Here is a 16368-nt window from a genome sequence, read left to right on the forward strand (position 1 = left end):
CTATTGTATTAATATAGTATTTCTACTTTTGATGTTGGAAATATTTTATAAATATCCTAGATAGAGCAGTAGAACCCTAAATACCTATATTTCTATCTACACACATGTCTTAAGGTATGTTTCTGTAAACTTGCAAATAAAATTAAACTTGATTTATATATAGACAGATCAGTAACTCAAATTCCAGAATGGCAGTTTACCTTGAAATAATTCTTTTGGCACATTTGTTTCCCAGGCAATGAGCTCAGCTTCAATATAACATGTCTTTTATAATGTCAGTGACCCAAAACTTTCAAATAAAGCTTTAAATAAAGCTCCCCTGTAGGTTCAAAATACATTTTATAACTATGGTACTGAACCAGTCAGCAATGCAAGTGAGATAAAAATTTATCAATGCTCTAAAGAATGTTTTGGGGAAAAAAATCTAGGTCTATACATGGTTATTTAAAAATTTATAAGCATTCATATGCAGGGTAAAAGTTCATTAATGAAAGTGTAGACATACTTACAAGACACAAGCTGTGGAAAAAGTATTCTTGAGAGCCCGAGGTAATTTTCTTTTATAAATAAAGCACTTAGGGCAGAGTCAAGACTGGACTACATATTTTTGTTTCATGTTCCCATGTATTTCATTGACACAGATGTGTTAATTCAATATCTGCTTCTGCACTGGGAATCATTTACAAGACTTTTGCCTCTATCTTGCTAATAGAAAGTATTCTTTCAGAAATGCTCCAGCCACACAGTTGTTGAATTAGTAAGGCACACTGGTATAATTTAGAAAGCGCAAAATGGCCCAAAGAACTCTCCACCCTAGACTAGCCTTGGGTCTGTCACATAAGTGTTAAATTATATTCATTTGGTTCATATATGTCAAGATCTGTTGAACTTGCTCTTGACCTAAAGAATGGTTAATGTGAAAGCACAGCTTTTGCTACTACAAAAAGATATTTGTAGAATGATAAAATAGTTCAGTATTTGTAGAAGATAGATAGATTTTATTCATTTGAGAGCAAGACAGAGAACATGAGGGGGTTTGTGAAGAGGCAGAGGGAGAAAACAAACTCCCTGCTGAGTCAGGAGCCCAACAAGGAGATCACGACCCGAGTGAAGACAGACACCCAACCATCTGAACCTCCTAGGCACCCCTGCAGCTAAATTTTTAAATGATATCCCCAGAACCGTATTCCTAACAGAAAAAGAATGTTAAAATCTGTGCTTCATTCTATGCGCATTTGCTTATTCCAACAATATAGTCTTATTGGAACTATGCCCTCTGCCTATTTCAAAGTCGAGCACAAATGCCATGTTTAGAATGTACAAGTAAAATGTGAATTGACAGATGTATGCCTAAGTCAGGCTCTGGTTACAGTTCCTATAAAGGGATAGTGGCATAATGACTAAATATTATCCCACTCTTAGAACTTGTTTTCCGTTGGTAACATGTATTTTCCTCTTATATATGCCATTTTTTCAATGAAATCCTCTAGACTATTTGCCTATTCTCCAAGTCAGATTTCATTATTTAATATGGATGTTTCTTATATTTAAACTACATGTATAAAAACAGGGAATGGCATACCCAGAGGGTCCTCCAGTGGATCCACATCACCTGGCTTATTTCATTCTAGACCTTAAAATCTTGATGCAAACACAATTGACCATGTAATTCAGAGCCTCCATGTGAAAACTATTAAAGACTCCTGTTGTTTATTTTGAATGTTAATAGGAATAAAATAAATCTAAGAAACTACATTTTATAATGAGAACTATTTTTTTAAAGATTTCTTGGGGGAGACAGAGAGGGCAATCTTCAAGGAGACCCCACCCCACCCTGCCCTCGAGGAGCGCTAACCTTGCACAAGGCCTGATTCCAAGATCCTGAGATCATGACCTGAGCTGAAATCAAGAGTCAGATATTCAATTGACTGAGCCACCAAGGCTCCCCTAATGAAAGCACTTTTTAAAGACTTATTTAGAGATAGAGTAAGTGGGGGGAAGGGGACAGAGGGAGAGAATCTCAAGCTCACTCCCCACTGAGGGAGGAGCCTGACACAGGGCTCAATGTCAGGACCCATGAGAATATGACCTAAGCTGGCATCAAGAGCTAGCAACCTAACTGAGCCATCCAAGGTGTCCCTAATGAGAACTATTTTTTTTAATGAGTTGTAGGCACTAACAGAAGATGTGCCTCAAAGTATTTGATTCTTATGCCAGGTATCCAGGAAGTTGTTCTAACCAAGTAGTTAATAGTATGACTGTAGTAGTTTATTTATTAGGACTGTCATGACAAAATACCACAGAGTGGGTGGCTTGAACACCAAAGTCATTTTTTCACAGCTCTAATGCCAGAAGCCAGGGTGTTGACTGGGTCGGTTTCTACTGAGACCTCTATCCATGGCTTGTTGGTTACCTCCTTCTTATTCTGTCTTCACATGCATACACATCTGTGTCCTAATCTCCTTCATTTTATAAGGACATGAGTCTTACTGGGACCCATTTCTATACGACCTCACTTTACCAGCCTTTAAAGACATTATCTACGAATATAATCACATTCTGAAGTACTACGGATTAGGACTTCAACATGTGAACTGGATGGGGGGATGAGACACAGTTTACCCAATATCAGTAACCCTTCACTATTGTGGCTCAGACGATAAACCCAGCTCTTCATCCTGTTCCCTGGATTCCACATTGCTCTCTGTCTCCCACTGTCTGTACTGCCCTGGAATGTACACTTTTGTTTCTCCAAGTCCTTTAAATTCTTTGCGGAGAGTTCTGAGTCTTTTGTTATTAGATGCAAGGATGGTGAGATGTAGCCAGCTCTCTCTCTAAATTGTGCAGTGTTGTTTTGCATTCCTTTTCTTTACTTGCTAATTCCCTCCATCAGCATTGGCATTTTCTTTAGCCTGAAATGATGAGAGCAATTTTCAAAGTTCTTTCCTACTTGGAGTCCATCCAAACTAAAGCTGGGAACTAGAATCTACTCTCCAATTTAAGTGGATCAAAGCCTCTCCTGTGTCACTCCTGCAGCCACAGTAACTGCTTAGCCCAGTGATTGGGTGATCGATGCAGGCCCGACAGCTGGGGAGTTATGCAAGGCCATAGTGTTAGTACATAAGTGAATTTAATGTGAAATCCCGACTTGGGAAATAAATCACGAGTTATAATTTCTGGAGCTAGACACTTAAATATTTCCTTCAAAGTTTTCTTTGTGTTAACACAGTAATTCTGTTTCTCTTTAGGAGGCTTTAGAAGCATTTCTTTTGAAATTCTGGTATAACAAATTGAATTCCAATTATGAAGAGCTTCTCAAGCCACAAAGCTAATCCTACAAATTACTAGTGTTAACTACCTTTCCTAATGTTTTGACTAGTCATTCTAGGTTATATGATATGGATAATGAAGTTCAATACAAATTTTTTTTCAATGCATATAACTTTCATAGTGGTTAGTCATTATATAATTATCATGAACAAGTAGATGACAAGTTCATATTTTTACAAATATTCTGTGATGAATGGAGTTAAAGCCATGATATTATAAATTTAATACCTTTGGTTCTAAAATAAAAGGTGGTGATGAATTACCTACCGCCCTAGGTCTTCACAGCTCAATGGATCCTGTACATTCAGAAAAGATTGATTACCCCCACCCCTGATTTGCTTTGTTTTTTAACATATCTGATTAGGCACCATCTGAAAGCTGATGCTTGGATTCCTGTTCATGTGCCTAGAGGGTGAGTTCAGTGCTATTGAAGCGTTCCCAAAGAAGACCGATTTAGAGAGTGGGATGGTTAATTTAGGTGTCAATTTTGTTGGGCCATGGTGCCTAGATATGTGGTCAAATGTTACTCTGTATGTTTCTGGGAAGTTTTTGTTTTGGTTTTGTTTTGATTGTTTTTGAGTTTTGTTTTTTTTTTTAAGAGATGAATTTAAATTAGTGGATTTTGAATAAAGCAGATTAACCTTCATAATGTGGGTGGGCCTCCACCAACCAGTTGAAGGCCTCAATGGAACAAAAGACTGGGCTCCCAAGGAATTGTCAGCAAATGACCTTCAGGCTTACACTGCAACATCAGCTCTTCCTGGAGCTCCTGTCTTTGGCCCACCCTGCAAATTTTGGAGTTGCCAGCCTCCATAATTACATGAGCCGGTTCCTTAAAATTAAACCTCAAATACAAGCTTTGCGCAGTGGCAGTATCGTAGCCAATGAGGTTTATCCGAGGCGCGATTATTGCTAATTGAAAACCTCAAATACATATACACACACATATTTTGCACATACATATACACATAAAAATATATACATGTGTCTAAATATATGTGTATACACATCTATACCCCTAATTGGTTCTGCTTTATTGGAGAACACTAATACAGAGAGTATCCCCAATATTTCATGAAATCAGCAAAAATGACGAAGGGTAAAGGCAAGTGAAGGTAAAGAAAGGAGAAGAAGAAAAAATCTTAAACATTAGAGAAAAGAAATGAATGTAAACAAAGGTAAAATCTAGCCACTTATGAAGCATAAATATTTTGCATTTTGTGGAAGAAAACTGTCAAAGAGCATCTTATTTGCAATCAGAGAAATGTATCTAAGTCATCCTAAAACAACATATACTAACCATTTTTCATAAGTAGTTTGTATGCTTGAATCCTTACCATAACCTAGTTGGTTAGTATTCCTTTTGTTAAATAAGGAAATAAAAATTCCAACATGTTAATTGATACTCAAAAACCCCAGAGTTACTAAGTGGCATTCAAGAGAAAATCTATGTTTCTGAAATCTACATTTTTCACAACTCTTTGTTTGTTTCTATAAGATTGAGAATTATTTCATTTGGGTACAAACAGCATCAACAACTCCACAAACTTTCCTTGTGACATAATAGATAAGAATATGGTTGGATTTCACTCCCATAGTTAATTTATATATATTTATAAATCTTATCATATTTATAAATGACCATAATGGTTGAAAATGTTTGGACAGATTTTTAAAAATTTCTTTGCTTTCCACTGCTCTTAATTTTCCAGAAAGTTGTATGGATATATCAATCTCATTGTATAAATAATTCTTCAATAATTATTTTAAGAGGGGAAAAATAACTGATTATTGACTGGCAACCCAGCATGGTCCAAAGTCTGTCTTAATTTTTTAAACATTATCTGGCAAAATGGAAACTTAGCATGAACTAGAAAATATGCTGCCCTAGTTCTTGCTAAGTTTCATAACCCTAGAAAAGTTCACAAATACTTAAGAAAAAATACACATAGTCATTCTGCTTTAGAGTTGGAAGGCACCTACTAGATCGTCTGAAACAATGTTTTCAAATGAGGAATCGAAGTCTCTGGGTGAGAAGCATCTTGCCCAATGTCATAAGGGGCACATAAAAAAAAAAATGCTAACGGAGACTGAAAAGTATATTTAAAAGTAAATTTCTTTATATTAATGACTATTTTTCAAAGTCATATTGATTTATACATAGGGTATCAGAAAGCAATTCAGAATTTTTAATAGCTAATCAAAACATATAAAATGACATATTCAAAAGCAATATAAAGGAGAACTGAAACTTTAAAAAACAAATTGTTTTTTACAGAGGATCAAGTGGGTGAAGATTGTGCCTGAAGAGAAAATAGTGACAATGTTTGCAAAGCATTTTACAAAGAATAAATGTCTTAAATATACTCCTTTTTAACTTTTTGATAGTATTTTAGAAGTCTTTCTTCTAACTCAAAATTCTTTTGATTTCAATTAACTTTTTAATTATTAAAAAACTTCCTTTATAAACTACATCTTTCAAGTTATGAAATTATTTTAAACTTTAAAAAACACCCTTGTACTAATCTCTGGACAAGTCGTGAACTCAATTAGAAATTTGCAAAGGTTTATTAAAGAACATTAAATAGGAGCTCTGTAGAGTCATTGCAAATCATCTGGTGCCTGTTTCTCAGCATACGTAATAAAACAGTTTGAACTTGAGAGTTGGACATTCAGGTCTGCAACAACCAATACAGTAATCAGTACAAAATACAAAACTATATGAGAAATGAAAAACATGTTGTTTGCTTTTTAAAGCCTCTACTCTATAATACTTCACCCGCAAACTCTTATCTTTAAAAGTATCATAAAGGCCAGAAAGCATAGATACACTTCTGGGATTCCTCCAAATATCCTCTCTTAATGTTGCCTCTAGAGTATTGTTCAATTTGGTACATATTCTGACCTTTGATTTACACCTTTAAGGATCTCGCATTTTAATTTTTTTAAAGTGTTCTTTGTCCTTGTTTTAAAGATTTTTATTTGAACGACAGTGCGGGCACAGGAGGAGAGGGAGAAACAGACTCCCCATTGAACAGGGAGCCCCATGTAGGGACTCACGCCCAGGACCCTGGGATTATGCTTTGAGCTGAAGGCAGACACTTAATAAACTGAGTCATCCAGGTGACCCTCAAGTGTTCTGGTTGTTTTCTTCCTCTAATTCATGGGTTCAGACTCAGCACAGGGTCCCATCTGTTAGGAATTTCGTGTTCACTCTCAAAAACCACTTTTAGACACAGAAAATGGGGTTATACCATACATAATACTTGTAACCCTTTTTCTTAATATATTTTCTATGTCAGTAAAATACAGATACACATTAGGAACTCCTCTGTGTGCTTTGTTGGATCATTTAACTCAGTCCTTAAAATAGTCCCCGTCCTACTACACTGAAAGAAAGCCATCAGTGGAGAACTTCACATGTTTCTACCAACAAAGCCGCCTTATCCAACAGCATTCGCCCTCATTTCTCCCCCACCTGTTATTATCAGATCTTCATGGATTTCTGTGTAAATGCAGCTCCCCTTCAGGAGCACTAGATTGCCTCATTCTCACTTAAGAACATCACTTCATGCTCTTTTCGAGTATATATTTATATATTTTTTAACTCTCTACCAGATTCTTCCCACAGAATAGCCTACTTGACTCCTTTTTAATGAGCTTTCTCAGGACCCTACTTGCCCTGCCTCTTCATTTCTTGGGTCCCTTTTGCAACAAGACACTTCAAAAGTTCTGCTCTCCTCCCAGGCTCTTCACTTTAGTCATCCAGGAAGCCCTTGAAATTGCTCTCCCCCAGTTGTCAGTGATCAACTGTTGCTGATCAACCATTTCACCCTCATCTTGATACATAGAATTAGATCAGAGGAAGCAGGCTTCCCGCTGAGCGGAGACCCCCCCCATGCGGGGCTTGATCCCAGAACCCCGAGATCACCACCTGAGCTGAAGACAGAGGCTTAACCCACTGAGCCACCCAGGTGCCCCAACTATGTGCATTTTTATAGCTTCAAATACCTCCATGTGCTGGTGATACAAAACCGTACTACTTACTATCCTGGAATCTCCAGAATAAATACACAATTGTTTACTCAACATTTCCCTTAGATACCTAATAAAGCATGTCTGAAACTGACCTCTCTCACCTACTTCTCCCGCCCCTACACATCTACGGAGTCCTCCTTCCTTCCTTCAGCTAATGGCAATAACAGTTACTGGAGTCCTCTCTGGCTCCCTTTTTGAAATCTCCTTTAAATTCAGTATGTCATCAAATCCTGTTATTTTTTTTTTTTTAAAGATTTATTTATTTATTTATTTGCCAGAGACAGAGGGAGAGAGAGCGAGTGAGCACAGGCAGACAAAGAGGCAGGCAGAGGGAGAAGCAGGCTCCCTGCAGAGCAAGGAGCCCAATGTGGGACTCGATTCCAGGACGCTGGGATCATGACCTGAGCCGAAGGCAGCTGCTTAACCAACTGAGCCACCCCGGCGTCCCAAATCCTGTTATTTCTACCACCAAAACCTATCTAGGAATCAAAAATGCCCTACCATCACTACTGCTACCTTTCTGAACCAAAATATGTCCCCATTTTCTCACCTGAGTTGCTATAAATCTATAGCATCCTTAAAAAAACAAAACAAAACAAAACAAATCTCTGCTTCTGTTCTGTACTTATATATTTCCATGTCATCAGCTGGAGTGAAATTTTTCTTAAAGCTTTAAGGTGCAATTGTACAAAAAACTGTATATGCTTAATGTGTGCAATTTGGATGTATATTTACACCCATAATACCCTAAGTACAGTCAAGATACTGGGAATGTCAAATGGTGTAGCTGCTATGTAAAAGAGTATGGCATTTCCTTAAAAAACTAAAAATAGAAATTCCATATGTTGCAAAAGTTCCACTATTGGGTTTATATCCAAAAGAATGGAAATCAGGGTCTCAAAGAGCTGTCTATATTTCTATTATATTATTAGAATATAATATATTATAGCATTTATTATAGCATTATTTATATGCTTTATTATAGCATTGTTATATTTTATTTATTTACATTATAGCATTATTTACATCATTATAGCATTATTTACAATACTCAAGATGTGAAAGCAATCTAAATATCTGCCTATGGGTAAATGGATAAAGAAAATATATATACAGTGGAATATTATTCAGCCTTAGAGGGGAATCCTGATAGTTACAAAAATGTGGATACACCTAAAAGACCTCATACGAAGTGACATAAGTCAGAAATAGACAAACATTTTGTGATTCCACTATGTACAATAGACTTACAGAGAAATGTTTCGAAAATACGAGCTGCATGATGTCTCTTCATTATGCAACTATGACCTGTTCTGCGTTTCACTTGTAGTAAAAACCACGAGGCCACCAAGGTCAATCATTATCCAGGCACTTACCTCTCTGACTTTCTCTCCAAGGACTCCCTCTCACCTCACCCTGCACCAGGCACATGGGCCAGCCTGACTTTCCTACAACACTTCACAAATGGCTCTACTATTTTCTTTACCCAGGACACTCCCTCTCCTGGTACCACTAAGCTAAATTTCTTCAGTCTTTCCTTACATTTCACCCTTTCAATCACGTTTACACAGACCTCCGTTCCTAACCCGGCAAAGCCCCTTCTTCCACCCTAGCTCTCATGATTCCTGAGTACTTCTCTAAAATGGTAAATAATTGTTCCTAATTAGTCTTATTTTATGATCTCTTCCTAGAAATATATTTCATAACTGGTCTATTTTGTGGATTACTATATTCACAGATACATAAAAATGACTGATTCACTCTCTGAAACATAACAGATATGAAATATTTGATTATTAATGATAGCACATATATATTAAATTTCTGAACTGTTTTCTTTGTAACATTTTTTCCCCATTCAATTTAAAATGCTCTTAATAGGGGCACCTGGGTGGCTCAGTTGGTTAAGCATCTGCCTTTGGTTCAGGTCATGATCCTAAGGTCCTGGGATCGAACCCCACATTAGGCTTCCTGCTCTGCGGGAGCCTGCTTCTCCCTCTCCCTGCCTCTCCTTCTGCTTATACATACACACACTCTCTCTCTCTGACAAAGAAATAAAATCTTTTAAGAAATATTAATAAAATAAAATAAATAAAATGCTCTTAATTCCTAAGCATATTTTTTGTATCAGTCAAGTTCTACCTCAGGTTTGTTTTTATATTTAAAAATGAGTAGGAGCTTTTATAATGGCTAGCCACTTCCTCTGACAAAGGTTAAGTAACTCATTCTTTTTCCATTCTGGAAACCAAGTGAAGAAAGAGTACAAGGAGAAGATAAAATCAACTGAGCCTAAAAATGATAGGGTGAGAAAGAGATGGTTGATAATTAATAACTGGGTTTGGTGACTTGTACATAGGTTGCATATATGTACTCAGATCTGTTTCTGGATTTCCTATATCCCATTATATAGTGCATTCACATTCTAGCAGCTTGAATGATTCTTTTAATGTTTCTTTTCTCAAAAACCTTCTCCTAAATTTCACTCACAGTAAAAACCACATAGCTGGTTTTTTGCTGCTAATTTTAAAATGGTTGATTTCAGATTTACCTATAAGATTTAAAAATTATAAAAACACTATTGTTCTTGCATATAGCTTCAAGGGTTATTTCATCAGCCGACTTTCAAATTTTAGACCGCATGCATTAATTTTTTTCTGTGAGATCTGAAAGGACTATAAGGATGAACTTGATTGAATTTAGCATAGGATGACACCCAGCGGGTTAGTTCAGATGGCGAACTACTAGCCGCCATCACCCCCTACTCAGCAGGTCAGTGGCTGCAAACTGGCCACACTTACCATACAGAACATGAAAGTTCTATTTATCTGGAAAGGAGAAAACAGAAGTGAAGCTTGAACTAATAAATATTGTTTATGATACTGGATACTTGGATACTAAATTTTATGCTGAATAATTCCATGTCCCTTCCTTTTAAAGACAATATACCTGCACTCCACCTCACAGCCTCATGCCCAGCTTGGCTTACTTCTATAAGCAGAGGTGGTCTAGGGATAACTAGCTGAGACAGACCACCCAGATGTGTGTGGAACCCCAATACTTGAGGGTGTAGATAACTTCTAAAATAATGGTCAGCTAATTTATTTTTTAATTTTTTTTAAAGAACCACATATCAAATATCCTAGACATTATGGGTCTCATATAGTCTCTTGGTCTTCTCGTCCTCTTCTTTTTCATTTCGTTTTTTCCCTACTCTTTAAAAATCACTTAGTCCAAAGGTCATACAAAAATAGAAGCTGGGTTTGGTGCATGGGCCATTGTTTGCCAACTCCTGATCAAAAGGCTGTCCTCAGTATAGCTGGATAGTACCTTAAACAGATAACTTGCAGCAGACCCTCAAGAAATAAATCACTCTCCTAAGGGATCTTCACATCCCCCAGTGTGGCAGCCATGCAGCTGTGATGCTCAGATGTCCTACTGTGGGGAACATAGTAAAGCACAGCTCAGCTGCCACCCCTCACTAGCCCCTGCTGCTTGTGTACTGAGGTCACACTGCCCTCAGGCTGTGCTCAGTGAGCCAACACTGCAGGGATAGTATGAAAGCTTACAACTGCAAGACATGGGACTCCTGTGACAGAGAACTTAAGGTAGAAGATTCCCCATTAGCCTCTCTTAACCTTGCTTAGAAATATGCTCAGGGTGCCTGGGTGGCCCAGTCAGTTAAACCCCTGGCTCTTGGTTTCAGCTCAGATCATGATCTCAGGGCTGTAAGATTGAGCCCCAAGTCATGCTCTCTGCTCAACATGGCTCTGCTTAAGACACTGTCTCCTCCCTCTACCCTTCCCCCCATGCTCTCTTGCTCACTCTCTCTCTCTCTCTCACTCTCTCTCAAATCGGGGAAAAACAAAAACAAAAGCAAATACAAAAAACAAAACAAAAAAACTCAGCTTGCTATTCCTTGTACTCAGGTCCTACTTCTGGGGTCAGAATGGCATGCATTGTGGCTACCTCTCCCTATGCTCCCTTTATCTTTCACAGGCCTTCCCCCCAATTAAACTGTACACATCACATCCCACTCGGCATCAATTTCTCAAACTTACACACCAGGTGCTTCCACCACTGAGGAACAAATTGCTTTCATGCTGTTTCTCTTTTTCACCAGGTTAAAAAATAATAGTTTGCTAGGGGTGCAATAGCCTAGTACCACAAACTGGGGAGCTCAACAAGGAATTCATTGTGTCACGGTTCTGGAGACTGAAAGTAAAATCAAATTGTGTGAGGATTGGTTCCTTTAGAGAGCCTCTGGACAAAAATCTGTTCCATGTCTCTCTCCTAGCTTTTGGGACTTGCCAGCAGTCTTGGGTGTCTTTTGCAGCTGGTTTTCTTCCTGTGTCTTCATATCATCATCTCTCTGCATGTGTTTCTTTACATGCATGACACTCTAAAGACCAATCATATTGGATTAGAGGCTCACCCTACTCCAAGGTGACCTCATCTAAGCCATATCTACAGTGACGCTATTTCTAAATCAGGTTACTTTATGAAGTACAGGGGTTAGGTCTTTAATATATGAGTTTTGAGAAAATACCGTTGGATCTACAACATCAAGCATTTCACCAAATCCCCTCCTCATGGACCACATGAACAAACTACCTCCTATAGAGCAATATTAGAATTACAGCATTTATCACAGAACAAATATTTAATATTGCCGCTTGTTAAATTCAGACATTTCAGCCAATCACCTCCCAAGGGACAGATTGCCTCAATAGACAGCCACCCACTTTGTGTCCACCTCTTAAGATTTCACTGGTTTTTCTTCCCTCCCATTTTTTCCTTCTTTCTCATCCTTTCCCTCTTCCCTTTCCTTGGGGAAAGAGAAACCAATCCTTCTCATTTCCTTTCATATCTAATAACCACTGCCCTAGAGTAAAAAATGGGACGATTGCAATAAACAGGTCTAGTCTCGTTGGATGCAAAATGCACCTTGAAATAATATTTTACCCTCCTCCTTCAGGCAGCAGACAAGCAATATAAAATGTTATCACAGGAGCTTATGGAGTATACAACAGAAATTTATTGCTTCATAAGACTGATAGCTCTAGAATACAGCGAAACACAAATGGGATATGGCACATTTTATAGTAAGGTGATTTTTCTAAAAAACGTTCTTATCATAAAGTTTTCTCCCCTTTGGGAAAATATTAGTATTGATAGTTGATAATAAGTTTTAATGTCAGGTGAAATAAAAAGAAATAATTTATCTTCCCATAATTTCTCACATTTTCATAACTATTTAACCTTCTCTCTAAGTGACAGTGGCTCTAGTGTTGTACATCGGGGACTATTCAGAACAGCATAGCATAATTAACTGACAAAAAATGCTCCCCATCTCAAGCAGAGCAGTAATGCTCTTGGAATCCAAATTTACGAAGTTAATGCAAACCAGCAATCCCAGTGAGAGAATATCCCCTGTGGATTACGTGAATTTCATCTATTTTGCTCTGAGATGCTATTCTTTTCAACTGAACACTAATTTCGGATAATTGTACTCCTTAAGAGAAAGAAATTAGGACATTTAAGTATGGCAACAAGAGAATTATTTTTGCTTTTATCTGACCCTTACAGAGCTCAGGATTAAGTGTTCTATTGAATTCAAGTAGAACATAAAGCTGGCATTATTAAATGATAAAAAGGGTGGAAAAAACTTAAATATGTACTCTTGTTACATAAGTATCCACGCTTTGTGTTGCAGGTGATGAATTCAATCTTCATACCACCCCTATTCAGCATGGAGGCATTCTGGATTGCAGACCCTTTCTTACTTGCTGTTCCAAATCCTTTCAAATAATGTCCAAATTCTCAGCTTCCCCTTTGAAACAAAATCAAAAACTTTTCTGTCCTTGCTGGTATCAGTTTCTTTAATTCTCCACTCTTTTTTTTTTTTTTTCCTGTTAAGGTACAGGATCCACATTACAGACTATGTAATACTAATATGTTTGTATTGGGCACAAAAATAAGACAACCTGAATGCCACAGAGCCGAGCATCAGTGGCGTGTCTGAGGTCCTCTGTAATCTTTCACAGTTACCTTCCCAATTGTCTTCCTAAAGGAAAAATTGTATCTTTGGGCTTTCTGGTTGTAGAAATAGCAGCCTGGTTTATTTCGGATCTGCTTCTAGTTAAGGGAAGAAACACACAAAAATAAGAAAAGCATCTTAAAGGCGGGGCACGTGAGTGGCTCAGTTCTTAAGGACTGCCTTCAGCTCAGGTCAGGATTGCAAGATCCTGGGAGCCCGCCATTAGGTTCCCAGATCAGCAGCGAGCCTGCTTCTCCCTCTCCCACTCCCCATGTTTATGCTCCCTAACTCTGTCAAATAAATAAAATCTTTAAAAAAATTTTTTTAAAGGACTCTGTATGAAGGAATCCAAATGCTAACAAGGCAGAACGTTCCTTTTATTTTTCCTTTTTTATTTAAATTCTAGTTAACATATAGTGTGATGTTTAGAGTTTTTCAAAAAAGTGAACCTAATATTCTAGACCTACGTTCTAGGTGTTAATCAGGAGTCATAAGGCTAAGAAGCTGGGTGTGGTATGGAAACAAAGAGATTTTGGCCGTTGAAAAATCTGAGCATCTTATGGAATGAAGTACAAAACTGGATTGCATGACTGACTACAAAGGGAGACTTTGGTAAATGCTCCATGAATTTAGTTAAGAGGGTGAACAAGAAATAGGCAAGCCCAACTATAGACAAATTTAAACATTATTCAGATTAAGGAGATCTGCTCCCTCCCCTCGATGCAGATTAAAAGCAAAAATAAATTCCCTCTAGAGAAGATGACTCGGATCTTCAAAAATTTTTTTTCACACATCTGGAATTTAATCAAAATTTACCTGGAATATCCCCTTGTTAAAAAAAAAAAAATGGATAACAAAAGCCCCAAATAAAAACATAACAAAGATGCATGAAGATCAAGATGGATTTAATTAGACATTGACTTTTAATAATTCATTAAAATGTTAAGTTAGAGAAAACAGAAAATATTTTCAGAGAATTTGAGAATTAAAAACTGTTAAATACCAAATGGGCTAGGGTAGTTCTGTTTTCAACTTTTTAATTTTTTTTTTATTTTATTATAAACATATAATGTATTAGCCCCAGAGGTACAAGTTTGTGAATCGCCAGGTTTACACACTTCACAGCACTCACCATAGTACATACCTTCCCCAATGTCCATATGTTTTCAATTTTTTGAGGCCATTTGCAACAACATGGATGGAACTAGAGTGTATTACGTGAAATAAATGAGAGAAAGACAATAATCATATGATCTCCTTGATATGAGGAATTTGAGAAACAAGACAGAGGATCATTGGGGGAAGGGAGGGAAAAGTGAAACAAGACAAAACCAGAGAGGGAGGCAAACCATAAGAGACTCTTAATCTCAGGAAACAAATTGAGGATTGTTAGAGGGGAAGGGGGTGAGAAGGATGGGGTGGCTGGGTGATGGATGCTGGGGAGGGTAGGCCATGGTGAGCACTGCAAATTGTGTAAGACTGATGAATCACAGACCTGTACCCCTGAAACAAATAATACATTACATCTTAATTTAAAAAAAATAAATAAAATGGGTTTTACTTATAAAGCTGCAAAATATAATTGAACTTGACTACTCAATTTAAGAGGTAAAGGAAGACTCCATGTAGCTTAAGAAAAAAATAACGATCTGGAAAATAGGCCCAAATAAAATACTTAACCTGAAGCCCAGATGGAAAGTTGGCTTATTGTGAGAATTCTTCTAAACACCCCATACAATAGCATCTCTACTCTCATTCTGTTATTTTTTGGTTTTTGTTCTGACTCTCATTTATGGTGTTTTTTCCGTTCATCTATTTCATTTGCTTTTTTGTATTTGGAAATCTGAGAGTTCTTTGTGGTCACGGATGAGCCTGTAGAAAAAAATTTGCATTTGCTGCTGCATAGCTGAAGACATTTCCAATTGAGGATTTACTTAAATACCAAGTGAGACTGAGGGCAGAGACCCTAAAGAGTGTATTCAAGCATCAAAATGTGTGAACTGTGACTTGTGGTCTAAAAACCTTAGTATATATATATTCTCTCTTCCACCAGATCCAAGTCTGTGACAAATGAGTGTTTTTTTCATCCTTTCTGTGTTTTAGTTTGTTTCTTTGCTTTTACATCACCCTTTCACTGAGGATTTAGGTCTTGAAGATTCCCAGCTTCTTGTTCGTGTCTCTAATCCAGTTCCAGGCAATTGTATGGCCTAGATTTTATTGTCCTTCCTCTCCCTTTTTGGTGGTTACAAATAATGCTTTTCGCAAATAAAAACCATTTTGGTCTTGGTACAAGGCCTGCTACGTGACAGCCTCTCATGAAAATAGTATTTTCTCTTTGTTTTTGGCCTTCAAAAATTTCCTATACACTCTTCAGCTGTGTTTTTAAATTTTTTTCCCCTGTTTAAAAAGTTTAGTTTCTTGTTAAATATTTTGGGTCCTTTTAAAAAAGATTTTTATTTATTTGACAGGCAGAGATCATAGGTAGGCAGAGAGGCAGGCAGAGAGAGAAAGAGCGGGAAGCAGGCTCCCTGCTGAGCAGAGAGACCGATGTGGGGCTCTATCCCAGGACCTTGCAATCATGACCTGAGCTGAAGGCAGGGGCTTTAACCCACTGAGCCACCCAGGTGCCCCTATTTGGGGTCTTTTAATAACATTTTATTGTATGAGGAACTTTTGGTTGGAGATCTTTTCAGCCTACCAAATTACCACTCTTCAAATAGCCCCAGTTGCTTTCATCAAGAACTCCGTGTTGTTCCGTTTTCCTCTTACCTGAGTTACTTGTTTGCCTATGACAAAATAGACCATTTCTTCCTTCTTGATGTACTATCTCTACCTTTCTTCTCAAATACTCAAGTTTATTCACTAACCATAGTTCCTTAGGTGCCAGTGTTGGACACTCATTTTCTCAACCCAAATGCATGAGAAAACTCAGAGGTTCTGTGCCCTGTCTTGCTCTCTGTTTT

The 16368-nt window shown here is 37.5% G+C and overlaps 1 pseudogene; it reads left to right on the forward strand.

Moving 5' to 3' along the window:
• Positions 1-4185: 4185 nt before the first annotated feature.
• On the forward strand, positions 4186-4339 carry LOC132003079 (U4 spliceosomal RNA; annotated as a pseudogene).
• Positions 4340-16368: the final 12029 nt, after the last annotated feature.

Source organism: Mustela nigripes, chromosome 15 (assembly GCF_022355385.1).
Source record: "Mustela nigripes isolate SB6536 chromosome 15, MUSNIG.SB6536, whole genome shotgun sequence".
NCBI classification, from domain to species: Eukaryota; Metazoa; Chordata; class Mammalia; order Carnivora; family Mustelidae; genus Mustela; species Mustela nigripes.